This window comes from Arachis ipaensis, chromosome B10 (assembly GCF_059453495.1).
Source record: "Arachis ipaensis isolate K30076 ecotype BB chromosome B10, ASM5945349v1, whole genome shotgun sequence".
Taxonomy (NCBI): Eukaryota; Viridiplantae; Streptophyta; class Magnoliopsida; order Fabales; family Fabaceae; genus Arachis; species Arachis ipaensis.
Window position 1 is genome coordinate 13,805,844 of NC_142435.1, and position 12,038 is coordinate 13,817,881.

The following is a 12,038-nucleotide window of genomic DNA, read 5'->3' on the forward strand; positions in this document are numbered from 1 at the left end:
CAGAGTCTTACAGGATGCGGAAGCTCGCTACTCACGCTTAGAAAAGCTAGCTTACGCACTCCTTACAGCCTCCCGGCGCCTACGACAATACTTCCAGGCTCATTCCGTGACGGTCCGAACCGACTAAGCGGTCAAGCAGGTACTACAAAAACCCGACCTAGCAGGCAGAATGCTAGCATGGTCCATCGAACTATCCCAGTTCGATATCAAGTTCGAACCCCGATACGCGATCAAAGCACAAGCCATGACCGACTTTATCACCGAAATGACACCAGGAGACTCCACCCCCGAATCATGGAAACTACACGTTGACGGCTCCTCGAACATCACTTCCGGAGGCGCCGGAGTCATTCTCGAAAGCCAAAACGGAGTCGTGATCGAACAGTCAGTTCGATACAAATTTCCAGTCTCAAACAACCAGGCAGAATATGAGGCCCTCTTGGCAGGCCTAGCCCTAGCCCGAGAAGTCGGAGCAAAGGTCCTAGAGGTAAATACCGATTCACAGGTAGTCAGCTCCTAAATTAACGGAGACTACCAGACACGAGATCTCCTACTCCAACAATACCTCGCCAAGGTAAACAAACTAAAAGAAGGATTCGAACACGTTACCATACAGCACGTTCCTAGGGAACGAAACGCCAGGACAGACCTGCTTTCCAAACTAGCCAGTACTAAACCTGGACACGGTAACAAATCGCTAATCCAGGAAGTCGTTAAGTCACCCTCCGTGTCAACGACAACCAAAGCTCATCTAACATTCTCGAACCAGGGATCTTGGACCTACCCTATCCTACAGTACCTCCTCGACGGAACACTGCCGCCGGACCCCAAAGAGGGAAAACGAATAAAAAGGGAAGCCGCTAACTATACCGTTGTCGCAGGACAGCTATACAAACGTGGATTCTCGCAACCCCTGCTCAAATGCGTCGAACCCGAGAACACGAAGTACATACTCCGCGAAATCCACGAAGGTTGCTGCGGCCACCACGTCGGAGGTAAAACATTAGCCCAAAAAGTCATCAGGGCAGGCTACTTCTGGCCCACGGTTATCCGGGATTCCATACAAATAGTTAAAAGCTGCGACAAATGGCAAAGGCACGCCAATATCCACCAAGCCGCCCCTCACCAGCTCAGCATCATATCGGCAGAACGGCCATTCGGCACCTGGGGGATCGACCTCGTCGGACCCTTCCCTACGGCACCCGGTCAACTCAGGTACCTCATCGTCGCCATAGACTATTACACCAAATGGATCGAAGCCGAACCCCTGGCCTCCATAACGGAAACCCAATGCCGAAAATTCCTCTGGCGATAGATCATCACCCGATTCGGATCCCCGAGATCATTATCTCGGACAACGGAACCCAATTTACTGACAAAAAGTTTAGAGAATTTTTAGAAGGGCTACGTGTATCTCACCATTTCAGCTCGGTAGAACACCCCCAAACAAACGGACAGGTGGAATCCGCGAACAAAATAATCGTCAAAGGACTCAAAAAGCGGCTCGACGAAGCCAAAGGACTATGGGCCGACGAGCTCGGATCGGTCCTATGGTCATACCGAACCACACCGCAAACGACCACGGGAGAAACACCCTTCCGATTAACATACGGTATGGAGGCAGTCATCCCGGTAGAAATCGGAGACCCAAGCCCCAGAAAAATGGTCGGCGGTAACAACGAGGAAGCAGAACGAGATCTCATTGACGAGGAAAGAAGCATAGCTCATATCAAAGAGCTAGCCCTAAAACAAAGAATCAGCTTAAGATACAACCATGGCGTCGTCCGACGAGAATTCGCAACTGACGATCTCGTCCTGCGACGAAACGACATCGGTCCCCCGACCCCAGGAGAAGGGAAACTCACTCCCAACTGGGAAGGACCATACAGAATCAAGGCGATAATCGGAAAGGGAGCATATAAACTCGAACGGCTTAATGACGACGAAGTCCCAAGGACCTGGAACGCCGCCAATTTACGGCGATACTACACTTAGGCCGACCTAACTAGGTCACCCCTTTTCATTTGCCCTTTTTATTTGTTTATGTATCTTCCCATTTTACAACTCTTGAATTTGCTTAAGTATCAATCCCGGGTACTCTTTCCCCCCAAGACGGAGGGTTTTAACGAGGCCCAACTTTCAATAAATATTAAAAACTATTCCTACCTTTCTAAAACGTCCTAAATACGGAACAAAAACACGGCCACGACTAGGGGACTGATCACCCCCCAAGCCCAACATACGGATATCCACGTAAAACCCGACCAAACGATGGTCTGAGGGAACCAATAAAACAAACAGAATAGCTTAAAACGAAACACATAAAAAGCCCGAACGGCCGAGAATACCTTAAAGCAAAACATACAAAAGGCCCGAACGGCCGAAAAAACCATAAAACGGAATTTACAATAAAGCCCGAACGGCCGAAAATACCATTAAGCGGAAATCAATGTCACGAAGTAGCAATTACACGGCCCTTGGCCATCCAAAATATTCAAAACACAGTTCAAGATAAAATAACAAAGAAAGAAAGCTACTCAAGGTCGACAATTTGACCATCACGAACAGTCTTGAAGGCTCCCATCACGGACACATCCACTCCCGGAGCCAGCACTGAAGCCTGAGCCTTCATCGTCTCCTCGGTAGCGGCAATCGCATCCTTAGCATCAGCCAGCAACTCCGTTTTCTCCCTCTTCAAGGCAGCAACCTCGGCCTTCAGAGCCTCCGTCTCACTGAGAAGCACGGCAGCCTGGGAACCCGCATTAGAAGCCTTTTTCCGCTCTTCACCCAGTTGAGAAAGAAGTGAAGTCTCAACCTCGAAAAGCTGGAGAATCTCTGCCCCGGCTTCCTCAGAAGACTTCACTGCCTTCTCCCTCGCAATCTCGGCAGCCTCAAGCTTCTCCTTCAGCTTAACCAACTCAGCCTGAGAGTGACGGAGCTTCTTATCCAACAAACCAACTTGAGCCATCACGGGCTTAGCCTTCCAAACAACGACAGCAGACCGAAGAAGTGCACGATACACCGACTTGGCCTGGAACGAAACATCGCAACCATCAAAAAACGGCTCCGTACCAGGCATCAAGTGTTGATCAATAAAACCCGGGGCATCGAAACGACGATCCATCACACTAGGCACCAAACCCTCCTCATCGAAAGTCTCGCTGCTCGGGTCCTCAAGCCTTTTTCTCTTCCGAGAAGCCTCAGCAGCCGTCACCACGATGACTTTAGGAGAGTTCGCAGGACCAGGAGAAACTTGAGCGCCGGCCCGCGCACCCGAGGAAATCACCTCCTGAGAAACCGACTGAGAATCCACGGCAGGATTGGAGACAGGGGTAGAAGGAGACGAAGATCCCTCCTCCCGACCCATCGCTGCCTTCAACCTGGCCAGAGAAGTCAGCCCACCAGCCATCTCAACTGCAAGAAACCAAAGAAAAATCAAGTTACAAAGTCGGAAAAACAAAACATAAAAAATCAGGAAAAAGACAAGGCACACACCAATATACGCCCGACAAGCCTCGGGATCCCCCATGACATCCTGATGATTCAACGGACGCTCGCCAAACAAATGCCACAAAACGTTGGCAACATCCTTATCCTCCGGGGACAAACCATCATAGGTGAACTTAGTCAGAACCGACGGGCCAGCACGGAAATTCCAGTATGTCGGAAACCGGCGTACGCCCTCCGGCGACAGCCAAAACGGATGATGCCCCTGGACGGGATGCACCTTAAAATACTCCCTTTTGAAACTGTGAAAGAAATCCTCAAACAACCCAAAAATTCGGCAATGAGGCTGAGCACGGAATGACATATATCCTTTCTTATGCTTTCCTTCCTTAGTCGGGAGAGTGCATAAGAAGAGAAAAAGAAAAACAGGAACAGAAGCCGGAAGGTCGAGATACCGGCACACCAATTCGAAAGACCGCACGGCAGCCCAACTATTCGGATGAAGCTGAGACGGCGCCACGGAACACCGACTCAGCAAATCCTGAACAAACGGCGAGAAAGGAAACCGCACGCCGAGCCGAGTGAACATCGACTCGTAAACCCACATCCAGTTCGGAACAGTAGGCGAGTGAAGATTTAAATAACAAACACGCTCGTCGGCATCCGGAAGGGCAAGCTCGTATTGCCATTCCATCTCACCGCCACCACAAATCGCCCCCTGATCACGGAGGCGTTGAAGATCGGCCTCCGTCATCCGTGACAGAACGCCCCACACGTCGCTAGTCACCCAAGTGTAGCGAGCGGGGACGCCCCTGGAGGGAGCTACGGGAGCATCAACACCCTCATTTCTCCGCCGATGCATACCTAAAACAGGGAGGAGCACCACCATCAGCCTACCAACCCTACGCAGAAGCAAGGACAGAAACCTACCACTACTGCCAATCCAACACGGTGGTGCACCGCCACTACTAACCAAACACAACCACACTCAGTCCCCTCAAAACCCAAAATACCACCGCCCAAAACACAATGCAGCAAGGAAATGACAAAGCAACGCATGGCAAATACAGAATGACAGACATACCACAAAACAAAAAAGGATAAAAGCGAAGCATAACAACCTGGAAACGCAAAAAATGATCCTGGGAAAGCTTGAGAAGCAGAAGCAGCAAACAAGCACCAGAGAGCAGTAACACAGAGAGAAAAGAAGATCTCTTCAAGAAAGAACGAAAAAAGGAAAAATAAAACGAACGAGGGAACTAAGCAAAAGGCCAAAACGGTTACAAAAGGAAGGGGGGCGAAAATACACAAATAACCCTAGACAAGGTAAGGCTCGTAGGGGCAAAAGAGGAAAATGCCCCCTCGCATTAAATGCCCCCCTCGAAAATAGAAGCTAATAAAGCACACTTCGAAGAACGCAACAGACGCAGTAGGCTCGGAAGAGTCACGTCAAACCAAAACGGTCAGACGAACCTCTCAGCAAAAGCCAAGGCCGAGACACCGATCTCGCGCCAAAGAACCAAACGAACGCCCGAGAAAAACTAAAGACCCAGCCCGCGGTCAAACACCACACCTCCCAGCGACAGACCGACCTTGCTCGCTCTCCTGCTGCGGGGGCAACTGTTACGGATCCGGCCCCCGGATCCCGGACCCAAGGCTAAACCCAAACCCGGTTCCTCGGGTCCGACCCGTCTCCCTTTTCCGGAAGGCCCGAAACCGGCCCTCTAGAGCCCCTAACCGACTTTCGAATTCAAACGTCTCCCTTATCTTAGCCAAACAAGATAAGATAAGACGACTCCCATCACCTATAAATAGAGGACCCAAGTCCCTCCAGGTATTCATTCATTCCACACACCTTATACCTCTCTGAACCATTCTGACTTGAGCGTCAGAGTGTCTTTGCAGGTACCTCCCTCCATTGCTCCTGTCAAGCGATCCGGCATCCGCCTCAACTCGCAAGTTCCCGATCCATCTCTCAACCCGTACCAGAGACATCTTGTACATTCCAAAACTAAAATTAAAATAAATAAAAATAACAATAAGAATAACAACAATTGCTCAAAAGCTCAAACTAGTAAAATAGGAGAAATCCAAGTAAAGTAATTCACCATAAACATGTGTAGATATATTAGACGAGTTAAATTTTAAAATGGTCTTTAAACTTGTAATCGAATTTTAAACTCGTCCTTGAATTTAAAATTGCTCTAAATTTGTTCTTGAACTTAATAATGGTCATCTTTGAGATATATTTCGGCGACAAATTAATGACATGATTGGACGGAGACCACGTTGGACTTGTAAACGTCGTCATTTCTTTTTTGGCTCTCAAATACAACTGAAACGACGTTGTTTTCATTCCACCCGTTGCCACATCGTCACTACGAAAATCGACCCATTTCTCTTTAATGAGAGCACCAGATCTCGCCTCCATACATACTCCCGTCCCTGCTGCCTCAAGTCCTCTCCCACCGACCGTTGATGTCGTGTTGTTGGCCTCTTCCACGCTGCTAAACTACCTTCTCTTTCTTTCGATGACCTTGGAAATGCCGAAAACCGTGGATCATCAATTATCTGAAACAGTTTATTAGAAAAGATCCAAAATTTGACCGTTTGCTCCACCTTCTTCCACTTTCGCACTGGTCGCCTACCACGAAGGTGATACTGTCGAGGGGAGAGGAGAGATTGCTATGGTGAGATTCGAGAAGAGAAAGAGGAAGAGAGGACGGAAGCTGAAGGATTTCTCCAAGTTCACCTTATTCTTCATTTTCAGAAAGGAAACGACGATGTTTACAAGTCTAGCATGGTCTTTTTTCAGTCACGTCATCTGTTGTCGAAAAAATATCTTAAGGACTACTGTTGTTAAGTTTAGAGATGAATTTAGGACAATTTTAAGTTTAGAGACAAATTTAAAACTCGATTGCAAATTTAAGGACTACTTTAAAATTTAACTCCATACTAAACTTAAAATCAAAATAAATTATAGAAACCAAAAAATAATAACCAAACAAATGCATATTCAAACACAAAAGTACATAGAAACAACTATCCAATAAACAAGAGATTATACCTTAGGATACGATGAACCAACAAAAGGTTTTTTCCACTAATTGACAACATGAGATTGCTTGTAAGACTACATCAACTGAAATTGCTATCCTGTTATTACTGCCTAACTAGTTTATCATCTTTCTCTGTACTCCATCAAAAACCAAAGCTACCACTAAGCACCACAGACAAAAACTTTTAATAATAAATTTATTTTAGACGGGTGCATAAGGCCCAATAAGTCTCACCTTATGGAACAACCCAAACCATACCCTAGTCAAACTTCCCTAATATTTTGGGAAGGTTTTTGCACACAAAGCTGTAAATATGAAAATCCTAAGGGTCGAAAATATAAAAGGCCCTAAACACACTAACGGCTTATCTCAAAGTCTCTCTTGACTAGTTCGAACCCTGACTAAGCTCAGGAGGCTAGAACCCACAATAGTAGTGGTGTGTGAGTGTGTATAGGTGTGTCGTGTAAAAGACCAAAAAAAAAAAAAAAGTCTCTTGACTTTTTGAGAATTCCTTTGCAACACCGCTCGTCGGTCTTAAAGACCTACCTTGTTGTCCGGATCCAAGTGAATCTTGTGCTCATGTGTTCCAGCTGAACATTGGCACTCTATGGGAGAATGAAGTGTGAAGAAAGCCACAAAGGACATGATGTCTCAAATTAGAGTTTTTCAACTCAATTAACAAGTCCTACCCCATCAACTACTGGTTTTGTGAAAAGTTAGATAGAATTATATTAATTAAATTATGTGAAAAGTTAGATAGAGTTATATTTAACTACTTCAATTGTAATCAGTTAAGAATAATTATATGATTTAAATTAGGTCGTATCCTTAAATCAAGATAAAACAAATTACTCTATATTAACAAGAAGTATTTCATCAAATACTTGATATGCATAAATAAAACTCAATATAACAAGTAAATAAATTTTACACTTAAATTCACCAAATTAACAAGAAAAGTAAAAATCAAATCCAAGGATCATAAATTCAAAATAACTAAAAGAAACTCATTCATCAACATGAAATTAAAACCAAAGTAACAAACATTCATTACATAACATGAAATTAAGCATAAAAAAAATTATAAAATTAAAAAAAATAAAAGAATGCATGTGTGGAAAGGGGGAGGGAAGGAAAGGACGCGGGGGTGGGGAAGGGAAGGGGGGTGTCGCCATCGTCTTGGCCGTTGCCGTTGGGAATCGCGAAGGAGAGAGGAGACGCGAGCCACTGCCGCTGCTGACCTCACTGCTGCACCTCGCCGCCTCGCCGCTTCATCTGCACCTCGCCCCCTCGCCGCCTCGCTTTCTGCTTCTGCATCTTGCTTCTGCTTTCTTGCTTTCCTGATTTTGCTTCTTGCTTTTGCTTCTTGCTTTCTTGCTTCTGCTTCTTGCTTCCCGATTTCCGATTCTATTTCTGTTTCTACTTTCCTGCTTTTAATCAGAAATAAAATCAAGGAGCATTTTCAAAAAGGTTTATGATATGAGCACGGGATCCTGAGCCAATGCTACGATTTCTTGATTTGTGGGAGAAGTTGCTTCCTCCTTCAGTCCTCATTGCCATATTGGACAATACAATCTTGCCAAAATTGTCAGATGCTGCAGATACTTGGGAACCACATCGAGAGACCATTCCTATCCACACTTGGGTGCATCCATGGCTACCAAGGATAAAGCACAAGTTGAAAGGTATTTACCAGGTCATTCGTTTTAAATTGAGTTCTGTTCTTGGTGCCTGGGATCCAAGTGATTCCAAGTAAATTGATTTCAATTTTTTTGGGTAATTAAATGGGCTTATGTGATTTCAATCATGGTGGACATGATGGATAAGTTTTTCTTCACAAAGTGGCTTTAGGTTTTGTATCGTTGGTTGTGCTCAAATTCTAACTTTGAAGTAGTTATGAAGTGGTATAATGGATAGTAGTGGAGGGCATTTTTGTCCAGAAAAAATTAAAAGGACGATTTTAATACGAAAAAAATGTTAAGGATGATTTTAAATTCAAAATTACGTTGGAGACGGTTTCGATTCTGACTTTCAACGTTAGGGACCAAAACAATACTTATCCCTAACTTAAACTACTCAAATCCTAAAAGTTCTAGAAAGAAGAAAGAACTTAAAAACTTAAAATATAATTGTAATCTAAAAATGATCTTATAAGGAAATGACTCTTCGTATTTATCTCTTAACCCCTTTTCCCTTTAGCTACAACACTTAAGTGGGCCAAAAGGTCCAAAAAGCGCTAATTCATGTACCGAATTAATAAGATATGCATAATTCATTGTGTATGCAGAATCTTCGTATACATAGAATTTTCACGATTTTAACATCTGAGACATTTTTGACATTGATCTTTGGTTATAAATTTTACCTAAAATCATTGAGAATTAAAAAATGTGATCAATATAAAAATTGTAAAACTTGGATTCGTTTTAGCGACTCCAAATTTGCTTCAATCCAATTACTATAACTCTCTGTGCTATATCTTGCATCAACCAATGCCCTGTAATTTAACACAAAAATTCAAATAAAATCTGTCACAAACATTATATGAAATCAAATTATACTCAAATTAATTACAAAATCTATACAATATATCAATTATTACAATTGAAGGAAAAAATACAAAACCAATTAAAATTTCATGAACAATGAGAGAAATTGATTCAAAACCTAGCAAATATATGCAATTACTACTTAACAAATTGGATTTTATCAGTTTTAATTCAGTCACTATATCTTCTTGTGATGCATCTTGTCTTAATTAACTAATGTCATATATTTTAACATAAAAATTCAAATAAAATTTATCACGAATACCAATTGAATATCAAACCAAATATACACTAACGAAATACAAAATTCATATAATTTATCAATTATTACAATTGATGGAGAGAATACAAATCAATTGAAATTGCATGAAAAATAGCAAAAATTGATTCAAAACCAAGTAAATGCATGCTTTTTCTACTCACCAAATTAGTTTCATTAATTAGTAGACTCATTTAACATGTTAAGAATGTGAAAATAGGAACAAAATTAACACGTGCCAGATATGCAACGGAGGAATTTTTCTATAAATAGAGAATTTATCAATTGTAAAAACGTTAGAACTTTTATTCTCAGAATACACTTATAAACTTATGATTCTCAGAAATACAAAACGGTTTACAAGTTATTTGGCAAGAGTATGTTGTTGCCCTTTTCATCATTTCAATTTTATATTTTACTTTCGTCTTATATCACAATTCATATTCGAGTTATTTTTGTAATTTTTGTGCATCTTACAGAGACAAAAGTAACCTTATTTATTCTTTGAATTCTTAAAGAATAAGGGTTGTCTGGAATAAATATATTATTTTGTCTAATTTTGGAACTCTGTAAAGTTTAGGACAAAATTCTAATAAATATAGTTTATTCTATTGTCATCATATTTGATATGTTTTTATTGATATTTACATTATATTTCTATTTCCTTTTTTGATACACTTCTTTGACTGAGATTCTACAAGAAAAAATAATTCTGCTTTTAAATATTAGATTTTGAACATGTTAACACTGTTGAAGCTCACTTTGACGACAAAAAATCATTTGAACGATGTGCCTAATTTTTCTCTGAATATGCTATCTACCATGTTTTAGTGACTTTCAATTGTTTGATATTCATTTCTCCAATAACTTTGCATTAGTTCAAGACACCAATTCCGTGAGCATGATTTGAAAGGTTAAGTTAGTTAAGGGCTATAACAGAATATTAAGGCAGTTAGGATTGAGTAAGATATTTGTGCATGTAATCCAGTAGTATAAAAAGCGTGCTCTCTAGTCTATTGTAACAATTCAATTCACTAAACAATGAACATCCTCAGATAACTAATTTTTCACGAATGCAAGTTGGCACAAATGAATGAGGGTATGTGTCCCTTAACCGTCTCTCCCATTTTGAAATGGAGTTTGCTTGCTTGGGAGGGTCGCCCACTTTGCCTCTGCAATACCTGAGGGATTAGTCATTAGGCTTTCAACCTGATAGATACCGGGTACAAAAAAAAAAAAAAAACTAATTTTCCGTTTTTCTCTCTAATTTTCCGTTTTTCTCTCTGCGTCCTCTGTCACCTCAGCTACCTTGATAAGGCTGCTTTCAGTATCGAGTCACTTTATATTGTTGAAAGTAAATAATAATCCCTTAATCTCAATATAAAAATCTTCTATAAATACTATGAATAAGTGATTATATATTTATATTATTTTATATTTTTTTAATAAATAATTAAATTATTCTTAGAATAATCAAATATTTTTACGGTACCATAATTAACAGGTTGTAAAGACCAAAAAATATTTACTACTGTATTTTTATATTTTTGTTTGTATTTCAAATTTCAATACATGTAAAGCTAGTTGATATATTATTTAATAAAATTTGATTACAAGAAGTTTGATTATCAATGTGAATTTGTATCATTATATATTTTAGAATAATTATTCAAATCAGTCCTCAAAAATTTTAAAAGCAGATATTTTAGTCTCTGAAAAAAATTAATACATATATTAATTTTTGTAATTTTTTTCTGTTGGCCAAAATAATTTCCAACTCAATTTTCAGCGTGACTCGCTACCAAAAAATGCTAAATTGGCATGCTAACTCGCACATGGAGCCGTTAAATGTCTACGTGTGCGAGGGGACAAATCAGTTCCTAACTTTCTTCATCCACCGCACTACCCTCTTTTTCCTCCTCTCTTTTTCTTCTCCATCCTCTCGCTTTCTCACCCCTTTTCTCCTCTCGACAAAACTCGCTCGGTGTTTTTTTGCCATAACGAAACTCTCTCGTGATCAATAATTATATGTTGGTGAGGCAAAACCCTACAGCTACAGCATGCTTCAAGAAAATGGTGCAAACAACAAGAACTCTAATTAAGAACTCTCTCAACCACTATAAGAAAAATATTAAATACTGTCGGATTTATCGTCAGACATTAGCGACGGGTTTATAAACAGATTTACTGACCCGTCGGGTGAAAAAATTACCATCAGATTTGGTTTTCTGACGGTAAATTCACCAGTAATAATTGGAGGGAAAAAAATTGGCCCGATCATTAATCAGCCGATAATCCGAATTAGTGCAACGACACATTGTGGTCATTCGCAAAGCGCTACCGTCAAATTTATCAACTAGTAAATCCGACGAAAATCTTACTCTAAATTCGAATTGCAAATTCTCTCCCCTTTATTTTTGAACCTCTCTCTCTCTCTCTCTCTCTCTCTCTCTCTCTCTCTCTCTCTCTCTCTCTCTCTCTCTCTCTCTCTCTCTCTCTCTCTCTCTCTCTCCCCCACAAACCACCTCCGGCATCCCCTCCACCAATGTCAGCCACCACCAACAGTGTTCAAATACTGCGTGGATTCCTTGTGTCGCGTTGCTCACTCTATCGCCGCCGTTTTCGTCGCTTCCGCCACTACTGCCATCGCTATTGCCACTACTCCCTGTGTTGCTGGGAACTGCCTCTTTCCTCCCTCTAGATATATTGTCCTCTTCATTCTTC